At 46.6% G+C, this 15,094-nt stretch overlaps 1 protein-coding gene across 1 annotated transcript in view; it reads right to left on the minus strand.

Annotated features, from left to right (window-relative positions):
• LOC147101676 (hemicentin-1-like) overlaps positions 1 to 14,880 on the minus strand; it is a 395,279-nt gene extending 380,399 nt beyond the window's left edge. The window contains exon 1 of the mRNA XM_085965457.1: positions 14,813 to 14,880. The gene's annotated coding sequence lies outside the window, so the exon portion shown is untranslated. The remainder of the gene's footprint in view (positions 1 to 14,812) is intronic.
• Between the last annotated feature and the right edge of the window lie 214 nt (positions 14,881 to 15,094).

The following is a 15,094-nucleotide window of genomic DNA, read 5'->3' on the forward strand; positions in this document are numbered from 1 at the left end:
CTGACTCAGGGGCGAGGGTGCTACCAACTGAGCCACAGCTAACACAAGCCGATCTTTTAGTCACCAGGCCCCAGCAATTCCTTCTCTGCTTTAACACCTCCCTCCCTTCTCTTTAATAGTTTCCTGAAAAAATAATGACTCTTTCAACCTGCCTCCAGTTCCTCTCCCCACCCTCAAATTTTGCCGTCGGTTTCTCACTGCCCTCCTTAATCCGCCCCGTCAGGTCCACAGACATGTTTAGCACTTCTAAATGTAAAGTTTCAAAATTCTCATCCTTGTTTTCAAATCATTCCACGGCTCTTGAACCTCCTCCAGCCCCACAATCCTCCGAGATCTCTACAATTCTGGCCTCTTGTGCATCCCCGATTTTAATCGCTCCACCATTGGCGGCCGTGCCTTCAGCTGCCGAGGCTCTAAGCTCTGGAATTCCCTCCCTAAACCTCTCCGCCTCTCTCTCCTCCTTTAAGATGCTCCTTAAAACCTCCCTCTTTGACCAAGCTTTTGGTCACCTGCCCTAATTTATCCTTATGTGGCTCGGTGTCACATTTTGTTTGAAAACGCTCCTGTGAAGCGCCTTGGGACGTTTTACTACATTAAAGGTGCTATATTAATGCAGGTGGTTGTTGTTGTTGCGGGAGTAAGTTGCCATCGCTGCGTGTGAGCCAAAGATTCAAAGACTCTGAGAGGTGGGAGTTTCCTGACTGGCAAGCAGTCTAAAAGCTAATCAGAATGAACCATGCTTCATCTTTAATTATAGGACAATTCACCCTTTAAAAGACAGTGACGTTTCCCAAATGCCTTATTGGGTAAAGGCACTGAGCCACACAGACTGTAGAGTTTTAACAGACGCAGAGAAGATGTTTCCACTTGTGGGGGGAGATCAGAACTAGGGGGCATAAATATAAAATATTCACTAATAAATCCAATAAGGGATTCAGGAGAAACATCTTTACCCAGAGAGTGGTTAGAGTGTGAAACTCGCGACCAGATGGAGTGGTTGAGGCGAATAGCACAGATGCATTTAAGGGGAAGCTCGATAAGTATATGAGGGAGAAAGGAGAAGGATATGGTGATAGGCTTACATGAAGAAAGGTGGGAGGAGGCTCGTGTGGAGCATGAACACTGGCATAGACCTGTTGGGTCGAATGTGCTGTAAATTCCATGTAATGCTGTGTGGTTCCCATTCTACGTTGAGGCAACTGATCTCAGCAGGGCAACGGTAGAGTTACTAGAATTGGTTTCAGTGCTTCTTGATTGGAGGGGGGCGGGCTGGGAAAGAAAAGAAAAATCAGCCAGGGCTCCCACTGACTGTCCAGTGATCCCTGCTGGAAGCAGTGCGTGTGTGGGAGTGTCAGTGCGAGGGCAGGATTGGACTCCTCTTTGAACCCCCACCTCCTCCTCAATCAAATAACCGGGCCACACGTCACTCACTGTCAGTACTTCACGTGTGAGTCTCGTCGTTTGAGCAAGTCGCTGGAAGGCTGTCTGTCGAACTACAGCCCCAGCCAGAGTGAGTGCCTTCAGGAGAGATGGGGGGGACATGTTTGGGGGGTGGGGGGATGGGAAGCAAAGGTTTAGTAATGTTCATTTTGTTCCATTAAAAGTTTAGAGCCATTTCCACTGCAAGACAACGGGTTACCTCTGGCGAAGGGGGGAGCAGCCTTAAAGGCACCAAACACACCAATTACTGTAAATAACACCGGGAGATTTCCAAATGGAGGAAGACTGCAATTTCACAATTATGAAGTAAATGTTATTTTTACAAGTACTATTACAGTCAAATTTTCAGGGAACTCAATGGAATAATTAGGGTAATGAGTTTTAAATTAATACAATTTCCCTGAGTGATTTTAAATTATATTGCACTGTTTTTAACCATTTTTTCCCTAATTATTATCCCTATTTAACCTTTACTCTAAAGACATTAAATAATAACAGGAAATATATATTTATCCCTTCCCCCCGATATGAACTTTACATTCCTAAGTGCTGATCTGCTTCGTGTCTAGGGGGAACCATTTTGATGTTGCTCACTTAAGGCATATGCGTCCTGTCTGCCTCTTTCTAGGGTCTCATTGGATGGTTTAACAAGTTCTTGCGAATTATTTTAGGATTGCTTCACCTTTTTCTTTCTTCAGATATCCTACATTACAACAGCGACTACATCTCGAAAGTACTTCGTTGGCTGTAAAGCGCTTTGGGACATCCTGAGGTCATGAAAGGCACTATAGAAATGCAAGTCTTTCTTTCAGATATCCCCATCCCGACCACGACAAGTTACAGGAGGGTAGGCTGGAGTTGCCTCGCCTCCAGACTTCCCCTCTTGGCCTGTGGGGAAGCACCTCACCGCTCCTCCCTGGGACAACGGTGGATATGGAAGTCGTGCCACCCGTCCCGGAGCACCATGTGTGCAACCCATTTATTTATCTCAACCCCTCACCAACTAATTTCCGTGCTGGGCGGAGTGCTCAGGAGCAGTACCTCGCTGCCAGCAAAGGAATCGCTGCTAAATGCACTTACTTTCCAAGAAGGGGGTTCTTTGCTTCAGCACCTTTCCCATCCCCTGGACCACTTACGGAACAAAAGGACTTACAGTCAACCTGCTCCCAGGCTACACTGCAATGTAGGTAGGCGGGATGGACCCCGGAGCTGATTGGTTAACTCTGTTTTCTTACTCCCCTCGCTCGGAGGGCTCTGGCCTGATACGTAACTCACAATAGGTAGGGGCTCATTGATGGAAACCCATTTGTTGACACTCTTCAATACATCCCATTGAGTAACCAGCAGGCTACGCCACCTCACCAACTCCTGAATGTACTTCTTCAATGCTGTAAAGTGCGTCACTCTTGTAATTACTGGGGATATAACGGAATTATGTTCCAAGCTCCCCTGGGGGCTCGGTTGGTAAAGAAAGAAAGGTTTGCATTTATAGAGCGCCTTTCATGACCACCATTTACAGCCAATTAAGTACTTTTGAAGTGTAGTCACTGTTGTAATGTGGGAAATGTGGCAGCCAATTTGCACACAGCAAGCTCCCACAAATAGCAATGTGATAATGACCAGATAATGTGTTTTTGTTATGTTGGTTGAGGGATAAATATTGGCCCAGGACACTGGGGATAACTCCGCTGCTTTTCCTCGAAATAGCGCCCGTGGGATCTTTTGTATCTACCTGAGAGGGTTAATGTCTCATCCGAAAGATGGCACCTCCGACAGTGCAGTACTCCCTCAGCACTGCACTGGAGTGTCAGCCTAGCTTTATGTGCTCAAGTCCCTGGAGTGGGACTTGAACCCACAACCTTCTGACTCAGAGGAGAGTGTGCTACCCACTGAACCACAGCATGTAGATGCACTACTTGGTGTAGAATTGAGCCATACAGAGAGCGAAGGCTCCAGGCTTGGTCCTCAGTATGTGCCAAGTTATCTGATCTCAGTTGGTGGTGGGATGCTGTAAATGACCTGGATATCCCTGGATTAGTGAGTGGGTGGGGAATCAGCCAGGGAGCCAGCTTCTCATTGAGAGCTGGAAAGTGTGTGTGCATGTGTGGATTTTGGGTCATGACAGGATCAAGCTTGGTTGCGATGCCTTCCACAGCTGAATAGCCTGCCAACAAAGTCCGTGTTTAAGCTCACAAGTGAAGTGCTGGAGGGTCTCTCGTGTCCATGGGCTGTGCCCCAGCCTGAATCAACAGATCCAGAAGAAAAGGAAAGAAAAATGCAGAAGGTTTAAAAGTTGCATCACTCTCCGCTGTTTTGTGTATTGTATCAAAGCTGGTAAAATGAATGAAACTGCATTTATCATACCTTTCACATCCTCAGAGCATTTCACTGCCACTTGTGGAGTGCAGTCACTGTAGGCAAACAGAGCAGCCAATTTGCATACAGCAAGATCCCACAAAACAGCACCGCGATGAATGACCAGGTAATCTGTTTCTGGTGGTGTTCGATGAGGGGTTAACTGTTCGCGCCAAGATACCAAGCCGAGGTTCCTGCTCTTACTCAAATAAACCCAGAGGATCTTTTACATTACTTGAACTAGCAGATGGGGGGCTCGGTTTAACGTCTTATCTGACAGATGAGAGCAATGACAGTGCAGTACTCCCTCAGTACAGCACTGAAGATCAGCCTCGCTTATGTGCCCAAGGTCTGGAGTGGGACTTGAATCCACGGCCTTCTGGCTCAGAGGCGCGAGTGAGCAGATTAATTATATATTCAATTTAAATTTGTTTTCTCGCAATATCAAACAGCTCCCATGATACATATGGGGGGACGCCTTGGGAATATAAATAATATCCCATAAGAATTCAAACACCTCTGCCACTGCTGCAGGCAAACTCATGGTGATGGGTGTGATGGCAGCACGCCAGTGAAGGTCCAGGGACGGGTACAGTGGGGGAATTGTTTCCAGACTGAAGTCTCCTCCAAAAAACAATTACATTACAAGGGTCCAGAGGGAGGCAGAGATGCAATTTACACTTGCCTGGTTGCCCCTTGTACTCGCTTACAGCCAGGAGCGGTCTACTCCCTGCAGTGGTTCCCAAGGAACCCATTCATCTCCGGGACACAGTCACTCAGAAATAAACTGATCTTAAAAACAGTTCACAGAAGTGGGAAAGGAAACAGCCCCCAAAAAAAACTGCAGGAAAGGCAAATTGAGCATTTTTATCCATTATTCTTTTTAGAAAGGCACTGACTTTTCCAAACTGTGCTTAGGGGCAGGAACATGGGCCAGCTGCACTCTCAAGATGTACAGCAAAGAAAAACAGAGGGATTCAAATAATGAACTAATTCAGAGCTGAACACAACCAACCAACATAGGGACAGTGTACCCGACCAGTGCGGGGACGGCGTACCCGACCAGTGCGGGGACGGCGTACCCGACCAGTGCGGGGACGGCGTACCCGACCAGTGCGGGGACGGCGTACCCGACCAGTGCGGGGACGGTGTACCTGACCAATATGATTTGTAGGAATCACATTCTTGGGCTCAAACATGGAAATGATTAAACCAACACATGAAAGCCGGTGTAGATGGAAATATACGGCATTATATTGCAACTTCGAACTTCTCATAATTGGAAAAACTAAAAGGCACCAATGAGCTGAGGCAATAACAGAGCAATAATAGGGTGGTAATAATTTAATGGCCCGTATTTTCCGATGCCTACGGGTGTGTACGAGCTGTGTACACACCGTAGGGACATCGGAAATGCCGGTTTCAGGCATGCAAAGCACATGCGCTGGAAACCGGCTCTTGCCCGATCGGACGCCTGTCCTGGAGAAGGGCCTCTGCGGGGGGAGAGTTCCACTTTCTGCAGAACCTCCGCCCGCTGAAAACCCGTAGAAATCTTACGCCTGGTAAAAGCAGCGTAAGGCCTGTTTTTAAACAGCATAAGAGTTTTTAAAAGTTTTTTTTTTTTTTAATTTCCACTCATTTATAATTCAAAAATACTTTTAAAAAAATGTAAGTTTATTTTTAGCTCGGTAAAAAACTTGAATTCTTTTCTTGAAAAAATTTAATTTTTGTTTAAAATATTTAATTTAATGTAATTTTAACACATTTTAAAAACGTGATGGTTTTTTAAAAAATTATTTAATGTTTTAGTGTCTTTTTGGGGTGATCTCCATTCATACTTTTGACAGTTCTATCTGTCAAAAGTATGACGGGGGATTCCCTTCTTTCATTGGCTGACCTGGCCCACGTGATCCCAGGGACACTTGCGAACCGCGTGTGCTCCTGGGATACGTGGGCCCTGCACATTTCGACTGTGGAGAGGCCCAGGAGCGGAAGTGTACACACCTCGGGAGCCCTCGGGTAAGAGCATGGATTTTTTCCCGATAGGAGGCCTCTGCACGCAGGAAGCCTCCTATCGGAAATTACGGGCCAATACAGTAATGACAGGGTATACAACACATTCGCAAAATGAGGAACAGGAATAGCCCCACTGGTCCATCTAGCCTGTCCCTTATAATTGTGATGTCTTGTGTCTGATGATACATAAGAACATAAGAAATAGGAGCAGGAGTAGACCATACAGCCCCTCGAGCCTGCTCCGCCATTCAATAAAATCATGGCTGATCATCGACCTCAACTCCACTTCCCGTCCAATCTCCATATCCCTTGACTCCCCTAGAGTTCAAAAATTCTATCGATCTCAGCCTTGAATATACTCAACGACTCAGCATTCACAGCCCTCTGGGGTGGAGAAGTCCAAAGATTCACACCCCTCTGAGTGAAGAAATTCCTCCTCATCTCGGTCCTAAATGGCCGACCCCTTATCCTGAGACTATGACCCCTAGTTCTAGACACTCCAGCCAGGGGGAAACAACCTCTCAGCATCTACCCTGTCAATCCCCTACCTACACACCTCACAGCCATGTAATCTCTCGGGAGAGGCAGGAAAACAAATGTTCAGCTGTGAAGATGGAGCTGTGTTTAATGTGGCCCATCCCATTATGGTCATTTAGAGGTTAATTGTTAATTCCATAGATTGGCAGCTGCTTGTAAATCCCCAGTTTCTGCTACTGGGGAGAGACCACGTAATTACCAGCAGAAACTGACCTTCACTTGATACTCTCCAGTATGACAGGCACTGGGTACATGTGCTGAATGAAAGGGCCCAGCTTGTCAAAAAAAATAAGCTAACAGCACTCGGCGTTATTTATGCGGAAATCGCGCAGCAACCTCAGGCAAGGGCAGATGTTGAACGCAAAAATCCGGAAGTTGCTGTCTGAGATGCCATTAGCTCCGCAAAAGCGGTCTGACTCACCATTCCAATGCACTGAACAGTGTGAAGGTCCTGTACTTATGTCGTAGATAGGAGCTAAACTCGCCACAGAAAGTTAGGGCTTGTCCATTTCAGCCTAAGAACCCTTTATAACGGCGTGATAAGTCTTAATAACTGCCAAACAACCTCTCTGGCACTGAAAACTAACTATTGCAGGTGTGGAGTCGCACTCCTTCAGGTTTTCATTGTTGGAGATTTAAAAAAAGAATTAAATAATCTTTTCATGAAACTTTACTTTCTGTCTCTCTTAATCCCATCTTCCATTCTCTTTATTTCGCTTTCTGTGCCTGATTTGACATTGAATTCAATGTTCGATCTGGCACTTCCTGGTTCAGACTCTACGCTACGCGATAGCAAAATATTTCGGATTTACAGCATCCGCAGTAACAACAGAAAACGCTGGAAAAACTCAGCAGGCCAGGGCAACATCCGTGGAGAGAGAAACAGAGTCAGCGTTTCAGGTCGAAACCCTTCGTCAGGACTGAGAAAAAAGCAGGAAATGAAACAGATTAAAAAGCAAGTTTGGGGGCTGGGAAATGGGGGGGGGAGGGGAACAAAAGGTCTGCTGTTCGTTTCACAATCCTTCAATTTGATTGGTTACGGAGCCACGCCGTTGCTTGCCCTGTTCACACTGGTCCCAGGTGCCCTGTAGAGAGCGTGCGCCATTTCCATCTCCCACTTACAGCAACTCATGGAAATTAAACAGGCAAGTCTAACGGACAGGGGGTGGGGTGAAGGGGGAAGCGCTGGTTCGCCGGTTACAGTAGATTCTGGCCCCTGGTTATTATTTGTATGTTCTAGAAAGATTATAAACGCAAGGACTTTCCCCCCTCCCCCTCCCCCTCCTGGCTGTAAAGTAACCAACACTTTTTTTGATTTCCTCACACATTTCTTTTGGGTGTGTTTTTTTCCTTCTTTCTTCTGAACCATTGCCAGTTTAGAAGCTCCTGGCTGTGACAGGATCAGCAATGAAATCTGCTCGTCCCCTGGTCTTGTTCAAATAAAAATGGAATTCAGCTCTCCCAGCAATGACTCAACCACATGTTGAGAATTTATTGCAGCTGTGGGGTCTGGGAGTCAATGTATAATAATGAAATTACTTTAAACGTTCCCTGTACAGGAAAAAGCCAGAATGAGCCAACCTGTAATGTTATTTCCCTAACTTCTAAAACAAACGTGCAACTCGTCCTTTCGATAAGTGGCAGCCTTTCACGACAGGATGGAACTTTAATTCTTTAACCGTTTGACTTGATCTTTCTTGCAGTTCCCGAGCCAGCGCACCGTTCTTTACGAGTGAGTTCACACTGTGAGTGTTGATAGGCTATTCCACCGTGCAGGGCATCACAGCCGAGCCCCATCCCCTCCTCATCCACACACACACACACACACACACACACACACACACACACACACACACACATGGCCATCACTGGATGGCAGTTCAGAGTGGGAACCCTGGCTGATCACTTTCCCCTTGGGTCGCCTGTACCTCCCCTCCCACCGAGATCAGCTAACACAGCACAGACCAGGATTCGAACCACGAGACCCTTCTCCTCTGTCTAGCTCAGTACCATGCCAGCCACTGCAGTTAGTGACTGAGTTACTGCAGCACCCAGTTATATTCAATGAAAAGACTCTAAAGAAGTAGAATGGCGTCCCCCAACCAATGCTACTACCTGTGATACAAGAGGTTGCGATGTCAAAGAGGGATGGTATGTCTATACATCGAGAGTCTGTGGCTCAGTGGGCAGCTCCCTCGCCTCCGAGTCAGAAGGTTGTGGGTTCAAGTCCCACTCCAGAGACTTGAGCACGTAATCCAGGCTGACACCCCCAGTGCAGTGCTGAGGGAGTGCTGCCCTGTCGGAGGTGCCGTCTTTCAGATGAGACGTTAAACCGAGGCCCCGTCCGCTCTCTCAGGTGGACATAAAAGATCCCATGGCCACTATTTTGAAGAAGAACAGGGGGGTTCTCCCCGGTGTCCCGGACAATATTTATCCCTCAATCAACATCACTAAAACAGATGGACTTTATCACATTGCTGTTTGTGGGAGCTTGCTGTGCACAAATTGGCTGCTGCTTTTCCCACATTACAACAGTAACGTACACTGCAAAAGTACTTCATTGGCTGTAAAGCGCTTTGAGATGTCCGGTGGTTGAAAGGTGCTACAGAAATGCAAGACTTTCTTTTTTTTCCCTCTTAGGCTGTGACTGATGGCACAGGTCACAAGTCATCCCACCACCCCCTCGCCCACCTCCCCCACCTCAGCCCAGTAATTGGTTGCAGTAAAAGAAGGCAGAGAGGTTGAATACAAATCTAATATTGCTGCTTTAATGTCCATCTCAAAGTTCTTCCAGTTCTGACGAAAGGCCATCGTCCTGAAACGTTAACTCTGTTTCTCTCTCCACAGATGCTGCCTGGCCTGCTGAGCGTTTTCTGTTTTTATTTGCTGTTGGTCAGGGCTGGTCTGGAGCACTGGTCATAGAAACATAGAAGATAGGAGCAGGAGTAGGCCATTCGGCCCCTCGAGCCTGCTCCATCATTCAATGAGATCATGGCTGATCATCTAAACTCAGTACCCTGTCCCTGCCTTCTCCCCATATTCCTTGATCCCTTAAGAAATATATCTAACTCCTAATTTAATCTTCTTCTCAGGCAGTCCCTCGGAACCGAGGATGACTTGCTTCCACATTAAAAATTAGTTCTCAGGTGACTGATGAGTCCAATGCAGGACCTACAGTCTCTGTCACAGGTGGGGCAGACGGTGGTTGAAGGGTCGGGTGGGTGGGGTGCTTGGGTTGACGTGCGCTCCTTGCGCTGCCTGCGCTTGGCTTCCGCTTGCTCCCGGCGAAGAGACTCGAGGTGTTCGGCGCCTTCCCGGATGCTTCTCCTCCACTTTCTGCGGTCTTGGGCCAGGGATTCCCAGGTGTCGGTGGGGATGTTACACTTTTTCAAGGAGGTTTTGAGGGTGTCCTTGAAGTGTTTCCTCTGCCCGCCTGGAGGCTCTCTTGCCGTGCCAGAGCTCTGAGTAGAGCGCTTGTTTTGGGAGTCTCATATCGGGCATGCAGACAGTATGACCCGTCCATCGGAGCTGATCGAGCGTGGTCAAAGCTTCGATGCTGGGGATGTTGACCTGAGCAAGAACACTGATGTTGGTGCGCCTATCCTGCCAATGGATTTGCAGGATCTTGCGGAGGCAGCGTTGGTGGTACCTCTCCAGTGCTTTGAGGTGCCTGCTGTACATGGTCATTTAATGACAGAAGAATGTTATACCACAGAATATACAGCACAGAAAACAGGCCACATGAGTCTCCTCCCATTCCACCTGCCTCACCTCAGCCTTTCAGCCTATCTTCCTATTCCCTTTTCTCTCATTGCCTTTAAGAAGGGACAGAGACGAGCGACAAAGATGATTCCTGGTATTTAAATCTGTCCCAACACACACACAGAAGGAACCTTGAGGATGGCACAAGAATTGTGTTCGGACTGTAGTTAAGGAAAGACGGAACTGAAGGGGAATTTCAATCCGAACCTGAGGCAAAGGCTCTGGTATTTGCAGCAAAGTCTGTGGGGCCCGCAGTCACTCATCACTGGTCGGCCAGGGCAGCCTGTTCAGCTCGGATACCAATGCTTGGGGGCGATATGGGAGCTACCGCTCATCGACGGGGTTAGATTCCTCTCAGTGGAAAGAAACAGCCCTCACACACAGTGCAAAACACCGGTCTTGGAGGTTTGCAAGCTATGTCGTGACACCTGCATAAACTCTTTAAAAAAAAATCTCTCCATTCAAGGTTAGCCTCGCCACTGTTAGTCTGAGTTTAAACATGCCCTTTGCAGCACTCTAATCACTGCGTGTGCTGCTCTGCTGGGCCAGAGGATTGTGTTGTGGAGTACTCCAAAAAAAAACTAAAAACTAAAATCCAAATTCAAGCACAGCCTCACAGCAGCCAGAAACCAAAGCTCAGTTCCCAACCAGACAGGAACAGGATCAGATCCCAAGAACAACCCAGCACTCGCACTCCTGGGAAAACTGCAAATGTTGGAAATCAGGAATAAAAATGGAAAATGCTGGTAACGGCACTTCAGGTCAGTCAGCGACTGAAAGGATAACAGTTTCAACGGGACTGCTTGCTCATCAATGGCTCGGTGTCACTGTGGGTTAGAGACTAGCTCTTCACCTCTGGGACCAGAGTTCAGGTCCAAACCAGGTCGATGGCAGGACAGTCTCCTCTACCTGCGTACTGGAAGGGTGCAATGAATTTGGACAGTCTCAAAGTTCCTAACGGGCATGGAGCCACAGCACCATGCTACTCTGATCCCAGTGACAGGTGTGAATAATAAGAGTGTCACGCCAGTGCAGTTAGGACTTCACTTCTGCAGTTGGGATTCAGCCACATCATTGCCCACGGGGACATTTACTCTTTTTTAAAATTTGTTTTTTATGGGATGTGGGCGTCGCTGGCAAGGCCGGCATTTATTGTCTATCCCAGGTTGCCCTTGAGAAGGTGGTGGTGAGCCGCCTTCTTGAACCGCTGCAGTCCGTGCGGTGAAGGTACTCCCACAGTGCTGTTAGTGAGGAAGTTCCAGGATTTTGACCCAGCGACGATGAAGGTTCGGCAATATACTTCTGAGTCAGGATGGTGTGTGACTTGGAGGGGAACTTGGAGGTGGTGGTGTTCCCATGCGCCTGCTGCTCTAGGTGGAAGAGGTCACGGGTTTGGGAGGTGCTGCCGAAGAAGCCTTGGCGAGTTGCTGCAGTGCATCTTGTAGATGGTACACACTGCAGGCACGGTACGCCGGTGGTGGAGGGAGTGAATGTTTAAGGTGGTGGATGGGGTGCCAATCAATTTCTGCTTTTAACTGTGCTTTACCCGACCTGGGAATGACTGATTACGGCACTGGATGTCCAATATCCCACATCAGTGACATCCCTCACTTTGATAAGCGTACATGCCAACCAGAAAACCAGCAACAGCTGCAAAAACAGCTGACGCAGGCCCCCAAAGCAGACATCTCAAGGACTAGCTTGTTTATGGCCTGTAATGTGTGAAAACAAATCATTACACAGGCTTCATAACTTAAGCTGTAGGTATACCAACAACAACAACAAGATGTATTTATATAATGCCTTTAACATAGTAAAACGTCCTAAGGCACTGGACCCAACATTCCTCGACTCATATTGGGGAAAAATACATACATCCCTGAAAACCTGAAGGGCAAATCCAAATGTTGAAGGCACAAATAATTTTATGGGGGACGGGGGGTCATGACCCCTTCCCCAGAACTTTTTACACTTTATTTGGTGTATTTCCCAATCTTTTTGAATCTACAATGAAGATGGGCATTGTACGTGTCGAGCTGAATTTTTTTGACAACCCGTCTCTATTTGGAATGAATTATTTTTCATTATCTTTTAAAAAAAATTCTTTCTCTCAGTAGCAGCAGATAAACTATAACTGGGAGAAACAAAAATCTTTTCAATTAATTTTCTCTTTCTCTTTAACAACCAAAATTGCCTAATCGCAAATAAGGGGGATTTGAAACCAATCTGACCGCCCGTGGGATCATTCCTGCTGGGGCTGGAGGGAGCAACTTTAGAATAGTCCACACACCTGTAAATACTGCCCCCTACAGGGCGGAGCATTCCTCGGACCTTCTGGGACCACAGTCTGCCAGACTATTTATCGTTTTAACATTAAAATGGTGCATTCTGGGTCATTTTAAACATTTCTATTTCACAATTGATCGGCTAGTTTAAAATCTGAGTGACATTTGGGCTTCAAACATTTGAACCAGATCGTCACTTTCCCCAAACACTGCCTCAGCAGTCACTTCCAACCCCCTGGCCCCAGTTCACAGAGGCACTCCACCTACTCTGGATCCAAGTCAGAGGGATGTTGTCCCCACACTTGTCACAGACTCAGTCTCTCCTTCTCAGTTCATGCTGGGCCTCTAGAGAGAGCTCGATATAGCTGATTGGCAGATGCTGATCTGGTGGGATTGGGTGGGAGTGGGGGGGGGGGGGCACTTGTGAAAAAATGTCATCGATCTTGCTTCATGATAACTGTATTCTCCTATTGGCTGCTTGTAGAAGAGTCTAAAGCCCGCGTCTTCCTCTCCCTTGGTTCAAGGCAGATTCCCTCAAGGTGACAAACAATAGGGGTTTGGGATGGGGAGGCGTTAAGTATTTGATACTGAAAAAATTAACTATCTAAATATCAAAGCCACGTATATTTACAAGGAATCTGTTGTACAGAGCCTGGCTATTAGAGTTCATTGCAAATCATCTCCCAGTCCCAGTGCAACGCAACACCACAATACCAAGGAAGCCTTGTCTATTTATCTCCATTTATTTCACAATTCTATTAAGTTTTTATGTTTAAAAAAAAAGTTCTGCCTGACTTGCTTCTTTACCCCTAAATCAACAGTCTTTAACCTGCGATTCACTGTATTCAGACCCTATGGCACAGTGAGCAATGTGCTTGGATTAGCTTGATCAGCACTTCATTATCCTGAACACTGAATGTTGGGTCACTTTGAAGTCTCCTTTCCAAATAAAGCAAATCCAACTTCCTTCACCTTTGCTCATAAGCTAGTTTCCTGGCAACTGGAATCATCCTTGCTGCTCATCCCTGAAGTGCAATAATGTCCTACCAATGGTCAAGTGATCAGAACTGAAATTGGTCTTGAGCGGTCGTTGATCAGGTGATAGCGAATCAGCAGCTCGTTTTCCAAACAGCTTGGTTCCCTCTTTTATATCAAACACTTCTTCCCCCTTCAACAACTTTTAAATCTCTCGAACACGCCATGACTCCTGTATCTGGTTCTTCTGCTCTCGCTCTCGCATGCCTGGACAGGCTATTGATAAAAATCTAGATGCTCTACTGGTGATCCCTATCTCACCTCCAATCTCCAACCTCTCTGTCTCTTCATCACAACCATCTCTTTGAACACTATAATACACAATAACGGTCAGCGATCTGCTGAACTTTCTGTTATGTCTGACATCTGATCTTCCTCCCAACATTTCCACTGTGTTCAAATTAAGACTCTTCCTACACATTCCTATTCTAGCCTATGTTTTCCCATGAGCTCAATACAGTGGAATTCCTTACTTCCCTCATTCTATCCTTCATTCTACAACCTTCAGGCTTTTAAAATCCAAGCTTGACAACACTTAATCACTGCTTCCTGTCTTCGTTTACCCACTTTGGTGATGTTCTGCATTGAATCTTGGACCTTCACCTTGGTGATGTTCTGCATTGAATCTTGGACCTTCACCTTGGTGATGTTCTGCATTGAATCTTGGATCTTCACCTTGGTGATGTTCTGCATTGAATCTTGGACCTTCACCTTGGTGATGTTCTGCATTGAATCTTGGACCTTCACCTTGGTGATGTTCTGCACTGAATCTTGGACCTTCACCTTGGTGATGTTCTGCATTGAATCTTGGACCTTCACCTTGGTGATGTTCTGCATTGAATCTTGGACCTTCACCTTGGTGATGTTCTGCACTGAATCTTGGACCTTCACCTTGGTGATGTTCTGCATTGAATCTTGGACCTTCACCTTGGTGATGTTCTGCATTGAATCTTGGACCTTCACCTTGGTTTCTTAATAACTACAATAGTAAAACAGTGGACCTGGTAATGGTGGGTAGTGCTTGGACCATTGGAATTCCATACCACAAGAATGAATGGGAAGAGGTTTGCCCCACTGGAATTCTGCACACCAGGAGTAAATGGTAAAGCGCTTTGGGACGTCCTGAGGTCATGAAAGGCGCAATGTAAATGCAAGTCTTTCTTTCTATTCATTGGAATTCTCCCACTGATTTCACTATTGTTTACGTTTCACAATGACAACAATACAATTCAAGGTGCTGTGTTGATCCACTGAAGATCCAAATAACTGCAACTTCTCCGCACTGAATCAATCCAACCTAGAGAACACTTGATGTGTTAACTCGATCTATTCAGTCGGGTCGGGGTTCAACTGGCGAAGGTCAAAGTATGCTCAGCACTAACCTGTACGTACAGATCCCGGAGCTCTCTCTGAAATTTCTTTGGATCCGAGGTGACAGTAACAGGACCAATCTCTGCAGAAGAGAAAAGAAAAACCATTTAACCCAGCCCATTCCAAAAACAAATGGCTTTTTACCAAAATGTTGGTGAATCTTGTGCTCATTGAGGTGAGGCACATTGGAGATCTGAAAGAGAGGCTTCCCTCATTCCGGGTACAAGGTGATACAAGTGTTGACAGCCTGCAATTGCAAATTTCTGACGTTGAATAATGCTCTTTTATAAACT

The sequence above is a fragment of the Somniosus microcephalus genome, chromosome 23 (assembly GCF_052327205.1).
Source record: "Somniosus microcephalus isolate GS21.2 chromosome 23, FLI_Smic_1.0, whole genome shotgun sequence".
NCBI classification, from domain to species: domain Eukaryota; kingdom Metazoa; phylum Chordata; class Chondrichthyes; order Squaliformes; family Somniosidae; genus Somniosus; species Somniosus microcephalus.